This window comes from Papaver somniferum, chromosome 1 (genome assembly GCF_003573695.1).
Source record: "Papaver somniferum cultivar HN1 chromosome 1, ASM357369v1, whole genome shotgun sequence".
NCBI lineage: Eukaryota > Viridiplantae > Streptophyta > Magnoliopsida > Ranunculales > Papaveraceae > Papaver > Papaver somniferum.
Window position 1 is genome coordinate 36,447,211 of NC_039358.1, and position 14,186 is coordinate 36,461,396.

Below are 14,186 nucleotides of genomic sequence, written 5' to 3' on the forward strand. Positions count from 1 at the left end.
CACCAACACACTCCACCAACAACAACAAATCCATAATCAATCATTCAAGCCCTGAAAATAATATGAAATCCATTAGCTAGAATTCAATATAGAAGATATAAACAAACTGAAATTCAGCACATTCATAAATGCCACTAACACGTTGTTTCATGTTTAGCTAAGACACCCGTAACTGTGTAGTGTTTTTATTTTACTACTAAACAAAGATTTTATGTCCTTTAGAAAATTGTAAATTCAGCCAAGGAGGTAGAGGGCTTGCGTCGATACATTTAAAAGCAGGACAGTTATCTATAGGCCTCTCTGTCTTTGACATTATCTAAGATTAACGACATCCAACCATATCTTTTTTGTCTCGTATATACATATCGGAGCAGGACAAGCCAACCTTTTGCAATAATCAAAAGCATCAAAAGGTCCTACTTCAGTTTCAAAACCTAATTTCAAATGTTACACCCAGTCCAAGGAAAAGTGTATATCCTTGCTTCATACATCTAGTAACAAGGAAACGGAAAATAACTATGTGCATGAAACTCAAGTACTTACCATTGCTTAATCAACTCAACATCCACAAAACAATGAAATCATGGGATAAAAAAAATGTTAAAAAAAGAAACACATAGTTCAACTGCCACCAGGATGCCAAGACGTCATTGACGAAACATAAACGATTTCAACCAAATAAACTCAAACTATACCTGTATTTGACCACTAGGAAAAACAAACACATCCACGTTCCATAAGGTCCTTCACAAATAGTCATCCTCATCTTCAAAATCAACATCAAAACAAAAAATTGATCAAATCACCAAAACCCAACAAAAAAAATTAGATCAAAACATCACAAATAACAAATATCTGCATGCAACCAAACCCAGGATTCTTGATAACCAGTTACCACCTTCAGTTTCTTGCCCGATTAAAATATATGTCATGGAACCTAAGAATTACCCAGTTGGAATCAACCAAAAGAAAATTGAAACATCATCAACTCATGATATCAGAATATCCCTAAATCCCAAATTGAAGAAACAAAAACAAATTAACTCACATCACAAAAATACAAGCAATGAGAAATCTTATCAGCAAAAATGAGTCATCTTTTACTTCATCACCACCACCACACCGTCAATAGGTACCAGTTGAAGTAAAGCGCAACCCCAATCAAGAAAGATAACACTTAATCAAAACTATTACCAGGAAAATCAAAAGCTTTGAAAATTTACCTTAACCCTAATATTAAAAATTAAATTTATGTAATTGAACATGATGAATAAGAATGAGTCATAGACAATTACCAAATTAATCGCGAGAAAGCACTGACTACCAAATTAATTACCAAATTATCACTGGAAGCACAGACTACCATTGAAATCGATTATTTGTTTGGGGGTATTAACTTCTACTCCACCTTCCGGATATGGAGAAATTACAGAAGAAGACGATGAAGGTCGATTGAGAGCAAATACTGATAGAGATGAGAGAGGATGTCAATGAGCAGACTCGATCTCCATTAAACTGACAGAGAAAAAACCAAGAAGAGAAATATAGAGATGAGGAATTCGTCTGTGAAAGAGGTGAGAGAGAAGAATATAATTAAAGAGATAAGAGATAAGGTTCTTCTGGATTTAATGAGGAGATGAGATATTAAATCACAGTCGTAGGTCAATTATCAGAATCAATCTCGAGGAAATCTAACAACCGAAACATCGAGGCTCAACGGTCGAGGCATCAGTAGTTGAAGAAGATTAATAAGGTAATAAAAAAAATTTATACAACGACCGTTTTTAATGATTAAAAAACTTGTCCGTGTTTCTTTTGAATCAGAGACCGTCTTGACCGGTCCACGGTCAATTGACAGCTATTGAGGGTCGGGGATGTGGGTCATTAAAATCCCATTTTCCACATGTAACTACTTCTCACTTGTATGTTCTTGTGAATGGTAGTTCGACACAGAAATTCAAACTGAGTTAGGGTTTAAGACAACGAGATTGTTTGTCTCCTTATTTGTTTCTTCTGGTGGTGGAGGTTCTTTCAAAACTCATCAATGATGCAGTGGCAAGAGGACTATTATCAGGATTTCAAGTAGTGGAACACGGAACCATTATTTCATACTTACATTTTACGGATGATACACTGATTTTTATTGATGCAAGTGTGGAACAAGTGAGGAGACTTCTAATAATTTTGGCCATATTTGAGACGATTACAGGGTTGAAATTAAATTTAGAAAAATCCACTATGATTAGTGTGGGAGCAGATAATGTAATTTATATTCTTACCAGAGAACTTGGTTGTAAGTCGGAGAAGATACCATTTACTTATCTTGGTATGCCTATAGGGGCACACTGACGCAATACCTCGGTTTGGGAGCATGTTTTGGCTAGGATGGAGCAAAAGTTGGCAACATGGAAGAAGAGAAAATTGAATAAAGCAGGTAGAATTGTTCTTATCAAGACTTGTCTTGCTAGTTTTCCAATTTATTATTTGTCTCTATTTCATTTACCGGTCAGTGTGGAAAAATGAATGGTTAGAATCATGCGTAATTTCTTATGGGGAGCGGTGGAAGGACGAAGGAAGCTAGTTTGGGTTGGTTGGACAAAGATTTGTTTGCCAAAAGAGAACGGTGGTTTATGAGTGAGGAATCTGAGAAAAACTAACCAGACATTGTTGGTTAAATGGATTTAGAGGTACTCCAAAAAAAAAGTGGTCTATGGAAGAAAATTGTGCAAGAGAAGTTCAAGAGGAGCAGTGGTTTGTTATTTCCGTACGTAGACTCTAAACCCCAATGTAGAAGTCTGTGAAAAAATGTGGTAAATATGGCTCCTACGGTTCAAAACATGGTATAGTTTATAGTTAATGACGGTAACGAAATCAGATTTTAGAAGGACAAATGGCTTGATGGGGGATGTTTACAAGACTTATTCCCGGAGGTGTTTAAAGTAGTAAAGGATAAGGACGTTTCTATAGAAGCGATGATCGAGATTAATGGGTGGAAGAGTGATTTCAAGAGATCTCTCAATGTTAATGAGAAGCTTGAATGGGACTTTCTTAGGCACGATGTGCGTATCCCTGTCCTTGGAGAAAATAAAGATGTTATATATGTCTATTATGGATAACTTTAGTACTAGCAAGTACTATGAGGCTCTGGTTGGACAGCTTGAATCATGTAACTTTGCGAAGCACTTATGGAAGAACAACATTCCTCACAAGGTTAGTTTATTATTTGGGTTTCTTTTCATAATTCTCTTCCAACTAGAGACATGTTGAGGCATAGAGGAGTAGAGATAGTCAGTGATTTGTGTGTTTATTGCAACTCTGAAAGAGAAACGGCGGATCATATATTCTTGCATTGTTCTTATTCTTTCGAGGTTTGGAATTATTTCATAAAAGCCTTTAGATTATCGTGGCCAGTGCCGAATACTTTATTTGAGTTGCTTGAACCTTGGTCTACAAACTTCTTACAAGGAAGAGGGAAATTAGTATGGAGGATTATCCATTATACTATTTGTTGGAGACTTTGGAAAGAATGGAACGGGAGAGTATTTGGAGCTAGGAAGAAAGAAGCAACGAATATTGTTGATCTTGTCAAACAACTTGTAGTTGTTTGATCTTGTGATTTCGATATTTTTAAGTTTGTTAATCCTAGTTTGATTTGGAGCAATTGGGAAACTCTCATGATTGTATAACTTCCTTTGTATTGTGTAAGGTTCTTTTCTCTTTAATATAACTTTTCTCTTCGAAAAAATTAATTTAATAACAGATAAAAAATCTCGCTGCAGAAAAATAATAATATAAATAAATGACTCACTAACAAAAAATCTATTTTTATTTTCCAGGAAAAAAAAACCCTTTTTGTGTAATAAAGGGAAAATTGGTGTAAGAACCAAATAAACAAACATGCAACTCCATTCTTACATCTGCTCAATATCCGTAATGAACCTATTATCAAAAAATTTGGAATTTAGAATGGCAGTAAAATCAGATAGAAAACAGTTTTCTTAAGAATTTACTATTTTAGACGGGGGTGAACTGTTTATAAAATCAGTTGGGTTCATCTAACCATCACATCACCGGGGTGCAGCGGTTTTCCTAGGCCAATGAAAGGTGTGGAACGAGGGCAGAGTTGTTAAAAAAACAAAAAAAAAGACGCTAAACATGTGGGTTCGTTAACCCACTAACAGTGATTGGATCCCATCTCATACCACTATCCACCATCCAAATCCTAAACGCGTGAAACTGAATTTCATCAAGAATCCGGCTGAAATAGTGTAACCAAAATGTTCACTTTTCCATCATTTGCAGCCGTCTGTCACTGCAAAATGTTTGTCGTCTCACCCTCCTCTCCTTGATCTCCTTTTCTCAGTAACAAAGTTTTTCTGAATTCAAAAGATGATAGTACAATACCATTACTAATCTGCACTATACAACGTACACAAACAAATTATATTGGTGATACCGTTTGTCCGCTCACGTTACGAGCACTGATGCGCCAGTACTTTCCAGTGCATTAAGTATGTTTAGCAGTAACAACCAAGGCACCTTGATCCCGCTTCAGCTTACTCTATTCTCCATTCCCTTGTATTCTAATATAATCAGTTCATACGCCAAGAAAGCATTAAAGTTATTAAACATCTAGGCACATGTGCCCATATACAACCAGCTAGCAACAAACCAAATCATAAACAAAATATTTATATCCAGAAGATATAAGAAACATCCCATTAAAATAGTGTCTAATGTGAATAACGAACCACAACAACCATAATTTACTTTTAATAATGATAATCGAGAGAAAAAAAAAATTTCTTAATTACAAAAATCAACAGAAAATTATCTTTGATTGTTATTTTTATATCTTCGTCATGCAACCGTGGCATGATATAGCATTAACATTTAAAGGAGATGGAATCTTGGAATAATGGTCCTAGTTTTATATTGTGAATGCAAACATATGAATAAAGGATCATGAAGTAAGTTGTACCATAGTTTGCATAACCCCTAAATCGATATGATTCTTCACTTGGAATCTACGCGATTACATTTTACAACATGATGTCATGAAGAAGATGAATATTATGCCCACTATTATCATCTTTGGATCTTTTGGAAAAATCGTTCAACATATTCATTATTCGATTAAGAAAAAACAGAAGGGTAAGGAGTTAAAATATTAAAACTTACAATTATATTTCAATGTAAAAACATTAAAAAAATGTGTTTTTTTTTTCTTTCTTTGTGACAAGTCTAGAACCTGCACTAACTAACGATGATGAATATTTTGCTACTATTTTAAACAACGAATATATTTCAGTTCCTACTAAAGATATCGAACTTAGGAGGAGTAAGAGAGCAAAAATAAAGAAAGGTTGTGCCCTATAAATTTATAACATATCTTGTAAGGGAAATTAGAATGAAATTGTTACTATTAGTAAGTACTTATGCATGTTGATAGCAATCCTAAAACTTAATCCGAAGAGTTAGCTCATTATAAAACCTCGTTTGCATTAAAAAAAAATTGTAACTACGACGGTGCAAAAATAACACGATCGTCCTCATCTCTTGTGTAAATAACTAAACAACAAACTTTTTTAACTCGTTATATATGTATATACGGCATAGCAGGTTAATTTTTCGACTTCTTTTTTCCTTGTATTTGATCCACAACAACACTTCTGACTAGTTTCTTATTTGTACCAAAAATGCTTTACGCTTTCTCAAAATTATACCTACAACAGTCCTTCCTTGTAAATCATTTTACCATTAATACAAACCAAAATATATATATTATTATAATATCACGAAACCACCAAATAAAAGGAATAAAGAAAAGAAAATCATCCACGCAAAACCATTGTGAGTTAAGAAAAGAAAACATACTAATTCATAATAAACCTTTGTTACTGCTCCAATCTTGGTTCAACCTAGAAAAAAATATACTCTTGTCCCACAATTTTGGTATTTGCACAATTTTAAGAAAACATAAGGTAACAAGGTCATGCTTTTTTAGTTTTTAAAAATACTTTTCTAGTTTTAAAAATGGTAAAAATATATTACAATGTAAAACATTGAGGTTGACATGTTTTCAGAAAACATGTTTTGCTTATTCAGTTTTAGAAAATGAAATCGTGGTGAACATGCTTATTTTGCTTTATATCGAACGATCTTGGTTTTGCTTATTGTTTTCAGAGTTTTCCTTTTCTTTTTTCTTCTTATTTAAAAATGTAATCGTTTGAGAGAGGGTTCTTCGATTGTAAGTGAAAATTCTTGAATCTCATACTACCTTTAAAAGGGTTTTGATTCAAATTATCTCCATTATTGTTTTCTTATTATAAGGGGAAATGCATGTTTGGATTTATAAAATTTCAATATTAAATCAAAATTGAAACTTAAATCGTTTCAAGGGTATCATAATTATGCTCTCTCAATCCCTCTTTGTTGTTGTTGTTGTTGTTTTTTATATTAAGGAAGAAAGTTACATAGACGCAGCAAGTTGTGGTTCATCAATCCATTGAACATGATGAGTTTTAGATTGACCCAGATTGGTTAAGTTGTTAACCGATCGACCATCTAGAGTTGATTACACGATACTTGCCGCAAGAAAATTGCCAAATCTGCTAACTAGATTAAAAGACATAGCCTTGGAATTTAAAATTTTGTAGTGTTGGTTTTCAAAATATCAACTATTTTGGAATCTTTCTTTTGGCATACATATCAATGAGCAGCTTTAGGATAGCTTCAGAATCACTCCGGAATTTGACGTGTTTCCCACTCAGCTCGATTGACTGCCCATTAAAATGCTGCTTCAGCTCCATTTGCTCTAGCAGTTCTCCTGTAGTGCTAGTTTTCAAAGACATGACCTAGGAAATTTAAAAGTTTGTAGTGCTGGTTTTCAAAATAAGAACTATTTTGGAATCTTTCTTCCTTTGCTTTGGCATACATATCAATTAGCAGCTTTATAATAGTTTCTGAATCACTCTGGAATTCTACGTGTTACCCACTCAGCTCGACTGTCCATTGAAATGCTGTTTTAGCTCCATTTTTCTGAAGCAGTTCTCTAGAGTTCCGACCGGAGGACTACCCTCTAGCTTCTTTGTAGTTACCTGCATCATCAATCAGAGTTAATCCTATAGAAGAGTCACACACATCCGGTAACATTGATATTATTGCTATGCAAACAGCAGTAAAAAAAAAAAATGAATTGTCTTTCATTAGGCTCAACTAAACACTAAAGCTCAACCATTTCAGGTGCATCAATTAGGTTAACTACCAGAATGCAGTGGATTAAATGCATGCATGGTGGGATATTTTATATTTCGTGGACTGTCGTTGTAACAGATTTGCAGCTGGTTTTGGGTAGGTGAAATCTTACGGATCTGTGACCGGTACGATTCATATGCATATTAATCCTTTAAGGCTGGTCAATTGAACTAAGAGTTACTAATTAAAAGTCTCTTTAGGTATATCATGCATGTGTGATCAGGTTTTTCACATATGTAGGTAATTACCTGCTAGCTCCAATTTTCCAAGTCCCCTCGTACCAAATTATCAAGATCCACCACTGACCACTGTTTTGTTTCTTCCTTTTCTTTTTCGTCATTTTATGAAGAACAAAATTGTAGAGTAGTAAGAAGGAGATGATGAGGAAGTTTTGATGATGTTGATGAAAGAGGTAGAGTTAAGGTGGGTCATTAGTAACCCACCACCAACTTCAAAAACTTAGCTCCACCGCTGAAGTCTTTGTCATATGTGAGGTTATTGCATTGTGATTCATTAGAGTACCATGAGCATTTCAATTGTCCTGTGTTTTGTCAAGAGCTAGCTGCATTTTCTTTTCTTTTGTTGAAAATGATGCTTTTCAGTTTTTAGTATGACCATATCTTCAAGAATCTTAGAACCTTATCTAGTACTTCACCATTGTTATTCACTCAGGTCAGTACTTATCAAGACCCACCCACCATTATAAAAAAGAATTATGTGCCCAAAAATGTAATACAGATTCATTTAAATTTTACAGTATTAATTTATATTCTCATCCATTAATAAGTTTGTGCACATATTTCATCATCAAACACGTTTATATAGGAACATACGTGGAGAGCATGCGGACAAAGTCATCAAAGCATGATGACATGTGCCCACAGCTAAGATACTCATCCCGCCGACGTTGGATCTTGGCCCAAACAAATCTAAGGGCAGAAGTTAAAAATATGTACCGGTAACACGATGTACTGCGGAGCACCAGATAACTCCCGAAGAGTTACTTTATCTCATCCCCAAAAGAAGCCAAGATCAACGGTGGAGAGAAAATGAACTGACACGGATGTAACAGGGGCAAAAGACACTTGCCTGACACGAGCAGGCACCTCAACTACCCGCATTAAACACTCTGAGCAACATACGTGTCGATCAACCCGTGGAACGAGCGAAGACCCCCGCGGGATGGACACAGAACACAAGAAGATAAGGCTCCAACGGTCCTCAGAGATGGGTCCCACACTGTAACCCTATAAATACCCCCTCTCCACCAAGAGTAAAGGGATCGGAAAAACTGGGGGAGAAGGAGAGAGAGAAAAGATTGTAAGTGTAAGTTAGTCCTTTACAATAGACGGACCTATGTAAACTACAAAGTCACTCGATTATCTTTGTAATCATCAAGTACATAGTGAAACAACAGCCCCGTGGATGTAGGCCTTAGTGCTGAACCACGTAAATCCCGGTCTCATTTACACTTCAGCACTTTATTTTTGTCTAACGCTTCATGAGTTTTACTTTTATGCTTCGTTTTCTTTATCTCCCCTTGCGTAAACGTCACTCGCAGTATTCTTAGATGAGGCTATGATAAACCCGAAGGTTTTGAGCCAAGGAATCAATGCCATTGTATTATCAGCACGAGTTGGTACCTAGAGTTTGAATATTGTTTGTGAACATATAGATGCCTTCGTGATTTACGTGTTCACAATTTGGCGCTAGAAACAGGGACTTCGTCCCGATAAAAGATTTATCTTATCCTGTGATTTCATAATTAAATTAGCGTAAGATTGCTCTGCTTCATTATCTTTAACAGTATTTATCTTTTATTAACTTTACCATGTTCAAAAACGCACCCGTTGTCTTCGGTACTACCGACAGTATCGTCGTTTACTGGTTAAAAGATTTATTACTTAGATCCACGGATCTACATTTTTATAGATCTCGTACGGACCTATCTTTCCGTTGGGTTTTCGTAAGTTTTCAAAGGATTTACGTGCAGTTTTAAAAGGGGTTTTCTCGCGTTTCCTTATACTTTCAATGAATCCGCACTTTTAATAAGAATTTAATCCATATACTTTAACTCATGTTTTAATCAAATGGGCTTCCCTAAGAGTTCTTTGTGGCCCTCGGGCAGTTTCTCCCTGTCGTGGAATTAGGAATTTTCGCAAACTAACCCGATCCGCACGGACATTTCTGTTTCTCGTTGTTTGAAATTCCCTTGTGCAGAAAGATGCAAGAAGTAGGAAAATCCAGAGCCACGTCGAAGGAAGCACCGAGGACAACCCCGGTCATCACCCGGAGCAAGCAGAAAGGAGACAAAGCCAAAATGACCAGTCAGAGACAGGACACTGCGGAAATCACTTCGCCTATGAATGCTAATTCCGTTGCAGTCGCGGCCCTCAGAGCAGCGGCAACAAAATATAATACGACAGCGGCAGTCCCGAAGACTACGGAAGCCGTGAAAACTCTTGCTACGAATCAATTTCACCAACCAAAAGAAAGGGTGGATGAATCCAGAACGTACCAACCCGCGCATCCGCCAACCTTCGGAATGCCATCAACCAATGAGCTGAATCAAACTGTGCAGGTGGCTCTAACACCGCAGATGGGCACTCCGCCCGATCTGGGAATGCCAACAATCGAAGCTGAACCTCCCCCGCCTTTAGTACAAACCATAGAAGAAGGCGGCACGATGGCAGTAGTAGCACGAGATGGGACTCCCAATCAAGGGTCGAACCAATCAGACCGATTGATGGCCGAACTTGAAGAATTGAAGAAAAGCCAAAAGGTTTACGCGGATGCTGTGGCTTTGTTGGCCAGAGAAAACCAGGATTTAAAAGACCGGATTGCCTTAAGCACAAAGACGAGCCAACAACTCGATGAAGCAAATTCAAAGGCACCCGAACCAAACCGAGACCGAAGAGTCATCGTAGCGGCCAATGGAAACGCGGCCATAGGAAGTAGCGCATCCGACCCAGATTATAACGATAGAGAGTCAAGCTATCACGAGCAGAGGAACGTAGGGAACCACCGCGCGATGGAAGAGCTGTGTGATGAAATGATGGCAGAGATCATGCAATTAAAAAGTAGACAAGGCGGAGGAAGGTTAGAAGAAGTCATGAGAGAGGCTAACTCCACACCCTTAACTCATCGCCTGGCGAACACCCCTATTCCACTCAAATGCCCTGTCCCGACATTCGAATGCTATGACGGATCCAGCGATCCCGCTGCACACATTCGGTATTATAACCGTGTACTGGCTAGATGGAGCCAGAACGACGCAGTACTCTGTAGATACTTCCCATCGAGTCTGAAGGGATCGGCATTGTCTTGGTTTGATAATCTGCCACCAAACTCCATCCACTCCTACGACCAACTCGCAGAAAAGTTCTTAAGAACTTACATGTACAACAAGGCTGTTAATACTGGAATGGATAAGCTCTTTTCACTGGCAATCGGCTATAAGGAAACCACGAGGGAATACACCAACAGATGGCACAAGGTCTTCCAAGCCATAGGAAGTGTGGACCCGGTGGTAAGTATCAACTGCTACAAGTGGGGATTAGACCGAATGAGTCCACTCTTTGTTGAGATTCATGGAAGCGTGCCTAAGACAGAGGGGGATCTTCGAATAATTATTGAAAAACACGCTCGTCTTGAAGAAATCCAGCGTGAAAACTGATAGACACATTTATGTGTCTATTTTGTTCTCAATACTATATATTGTTGGCACTCGATTTTGTACTAATTTTGTTATTTTATGTATTTGTAGGTATTTTTTTGGAAATAAATATTTTAAGAAAATTCGGCTCGAAAAGTTGATTTTGGCACCCGGAGGACACGTGTTATTCGGACTCCCAAGTTTGGATAAGGGGTAACCTAATTACTAAGGGGCACCCCCAGGTCACCCCCAAGGCATCTGCTATTCGCACCCCAGTCCAGGATAAGGGGCACCTTCTTCAACAATTTGAAAACTGAAAATTGGCGGGAAAATGTTCATAGTTCAGGAGAATTTTCGATCGAAGAAATGAAGTAGTTGTAGGTCGATTCAATGGCTGAATTTTGGCAGAAAGATGTGATTTAGCCTAAGGAAGATAGTTTGGGTGTCGAATTTGATCGGAATTGGCTGGAAATATCGATTTGATTCTCGAGATCAAAACAGAGCTACACGGAGTGAACACGACCTGTACACGGTGTTTTGTGTGTTTTGGTTGTGCATGGAGTGTTTTGGAGGAGTTGGATGACTTATGAGGCATGTATAAGGCTTACTAGAGTGTGCAGGATCGAAGTTTACGTGTGAAATTCTAAATCTGGTAAGAAAATATTCAAAAATAATGTTATTCACTGCGGAGTAAAGACGAATTATTTGGAGTTATGGCGAGGGATTTCAGCGTGTCTTTGAGTATAAATATGATCTTTGGGTCTACTAGAATGGTTGTCGAGAGTTTGGGGAGGTTTGGAGGCGAGCAGAGAGGCGCAGGAGGAGTTGCAGAGAAGTTACCTGTTGCTGCTGCTGCCATTAACACGCCTGAAGAACACGAAGAACGGACCAGCCAGAGCAGTCGTTCTTCAACAGTGACAGACAGTGGCTCGTGGGTCGTAGTGTGGGTCTTAAAACGCTACAACGACAGTTTATCTTTTTATCGTTGTTCCTTTTGTAACGGTGAACAGCGCCTTTGCAACAGTTATTTCTGTTGCAATTTTTCTGTTCACTTGTTTTACTCCCTTTAATCAACTTTTTGAGCTTAATACATGTATTTTGAGATTATGATTAATATGAGGAGCTAAACCCCAACACTGGGGTGATGGAGAAAGCCTTATTTCACACTTGGGTAATTATATTTAATTCTTCTCATGACTTTTGCACTAATTTTAATTGAAATTATGATTTGAAAAAATTAGTTGTCATTTGATTTGATGCGGCATGCTTAGCTTAGATGATTTGATGCCTCATGCTTAACATTTACATCTAATATTTGGAGAATTTATCTTGGCAAAAATAAGAGTCAATATATTTTATATATTTACTGAGCTATAATTGTTAAAAGAATCATTATTTGAACCTTAAGAAATGAATTCGGTGGAATCCTAAACCCCAGTACCTCTTGCACCATTGTTAATTTTTTTGTGTATATAATTTTTATAAATCTAAAAATACATTACCTTCACAAGTCCGAGAGTTTGAACCTTTATTACTACAACCACGAAAAATATTTACCCACAGAGAACTCACCGTACAAATTCCGCAGAACAAACCACTGGGACCAAAAGGAATTTCTCGGTGGAACAACCTCACGAAGATAGGAAAGAACGAAGGGACGAAAGGCGAAAAGACGATCGGAAGTTCGAAGATCAAGTTTACACAAAGCTCAATGCTAGCTATGCTCGGATCCTGCGAGAGGTCAAAGGAAGGGAAAATCTGGAATGTCCATGGTCTAAGGGAAAACAACCCCCAAGAACCAAGAAATCCAAAGATTACTGTGAATACCACTGTTTCAACGGGCACCAGACCGAAAAATGTAAAAACATCAAAATAATGATCCAAAGATTGATTGATGCAGGCGAGCTCAAACATTACATACGAAAGGATGTCGCAGAGGATGGATCTAAACAAACCAAGCCAGTCCAACTTCCAGAAGGGAACCGCACAATCAACACCATCTCGTGTTCTGAAACCGCAGGGCCCTTACTTACAGCACAGATAGGAAAGAGGTTACGGAAGCAGTTCGAGAACCGATGTGAATTGTATAAGATCGATGGGATAGAGGTGGACGAACATGAAGAGTGGATGGACTCACCTATTATCTTCGATGCTGAAGATATCGATGAAGATATGGAAGACCATAACGACCCCTTGGTCCTCACACTACCCGTGGCTGGATGTAACCTTAAAAAGATCCTCATAGACGGGGGAAGCTCAGTGAACGTTCTATTCTACGATGCATTCAAACGAATGAAGCTCCATGAATAACAGCTAATGACCTCTTATTACACCATCTACGGATTTAATGGAGCACCCACGAAGCCCTTGGGAGACATCGTGTTGCAGGTTGACGCCGGACCCATGAAAGTAGAAACACGGTTCAGCGTAGTGGACGCCCCGTCCCCCTACAATGCCATCATTGGACGAAAATGGTTACATAAACTCAAGGGAGTGGCGGCAACGTACTACCAATATCTCAGATTCCCTACACCTGAGGGAGTAATGGAAATCAAGGGAGATCGGGTCTCTGCAAGAGAGTGCCAAGCCACTCAAGATCGCATCAACAACGAACAAGAAAAGCAACACAAAACCCGAAGACTTAAAAATAAAGAAGCTGCGAAAGAGAAGGCCATAGACCAGTTCCTCAAGGAAACTACAGGAAGGGATTTGACCAAAGATGATAATGTCCGGAACACAGAGACAAGTACTTCATCAGCCAAACAGAAACATACCAAGTAGCAATTAAAGAACGCCCCAGTCCTCGGGGATCCGAAGCCGGTTTCACGCCAGTAGAGCCCGTAAAAGAAATCAACATAGGAACGGAGGAAAACCCGAAGATGATCAAAGTAGGGACCATAATGGACGAAAAAGAGAAGATTCCTGACCAATTACTTAAAGAATACGCGGATGTATTCGCCTGGAAATTAGGAGATATGCCTGGGATTGACCCAAAATAATCCAACACGAGCTGCGCATCAAACCAGGCACCCACCTTTCAGACAAAAATAAGAAAAGTTGCGCCGGATATCATAAGGCAGTGGAAAAAGAACTTCGAAAACTACTAGACGCAGGTTTCATCAAGGAAGTCAAGTACCCTACGTGGATCTCCAATATGGTCGTCGTTCCTAAGAAAAATGGGGGGTTAGGATATGCATCGATTTACTAACCTCAACAAGCATGTCCAAAGGATAGCTATCCTTGCCAAGCATAGATCAGCTGGTAGAAGCGAGTA

The 14,186-nt window shown here is 38.2% G+C and overlaps 1 long non-coding RNA gene across 1 annotated transcript; it reads right to left on the minus strand.

Annotated features, from left to right (window-relative positions):
• Positions 1-6,638: 6,638 nt before the first annotated feature.
• LOC113327688 lies at positions 6,639-7,767 on the minus strand. The gene is made up of 2 exons (XR_003349146.1): positions 7,506-7,767; positions 6,639-7,100 (listed from the first exon to the last, which is right to left on the minus strand). It is a non-coding gene; the product is annotated as an uncharacterized LOC113327688 (long non-coding RNA).
• Between the last annotated feature and the right edge of the window lie 6,419 nt (positions 7,768-14,186).